Below are 876 nucleotides of genomic sequence, written 5' to 3'. Positions count from 1 at the left end.
GAAGTTTGCTCATGTAGGGCTGCCAGCTTGCTGCCCTCAGTATAAGCACTTGGCAGCTTCGATCCTGCTAGCCCATAAAGAAATAGCCTTTTCCTTTCCTCCAAGAACATCTCCGACTTCAGATGGCAGCCCCTTTTAAATTTTGGATGAGGTGTCAAATGAAATTTGACAGCTAACTGATAGGTTCAAATTCTCACAGGGCAGTCTATCCCTGAGGACACGGAAAAACTAATTCACTGCCAGGCCGGCAAATTTTCAGCGAACCCTATCATTCCACATTCAGTTTGATGTGCAACCAACTGCTTTTTCTAGTGGGAACACAGTACCTCTCATTAGATGGGTCCCTCTGTGACAAAGGACAATGATTTTAGAAGACACATGTCACCCTCAAAAGTTCTCTGATGTTCCAAAATTTATTTATTTATTGGCAATATTAAGTATTGCCTCTCTTAGTGAAATCACAGACACCAAATGGTATTTGGGGAAAGGGTTAGGTTACTTTTAATATCCTTAGGTCTCACCCCATATCTTGAAGAGTCTCATTCAAAATAATCTTAAGAATTCAAAGCTATCTTGATGAAATCCCAATAGTTCATTTTTGCCCTTGCTTCCCTTGCCTTGGCGTTGTTCCTAGGAAGATGTTGCTGCGGCTGAGGTCAAAGAGGTTACTGCCTGTGTTCTCCTCAAGGATTCTGATGGATTCCTTTCGCACATTGAGGTCCTTCATCCATTTTGAGTCTATTTTTGTGTGTGGTGTAAGGAAATGGTCCAATTTCATTTTTCTGCATGTGGCTGTCTAATTTTCCCAGCATCATTTATTGAAGAGGCTGTCTTTTTTCCATTGGACATTCTTTCCTGCTTTGTCGAAGATTAGTT

The sequence above is a fragment of the Mustela nigripes genome, chromosome 12, assembly GCF_022355385.1.
Source record: "Mustela nigripes isolate SB6536 chromosome 12, MUSNIG.SB6536, whole genome shotgun sequence".
Taxonomy (NCBI): domain Eukaryota; kingdom Metazoa; phylum Chordata; class Mammalia; order Carnivora; family Mustelidae; genus Mustela; species Mustela nigripes.
The sequence above is the reverse complement of the archived record's forward strand: the minus strand, read 5'-3'. Positions refer to the sequence as shown.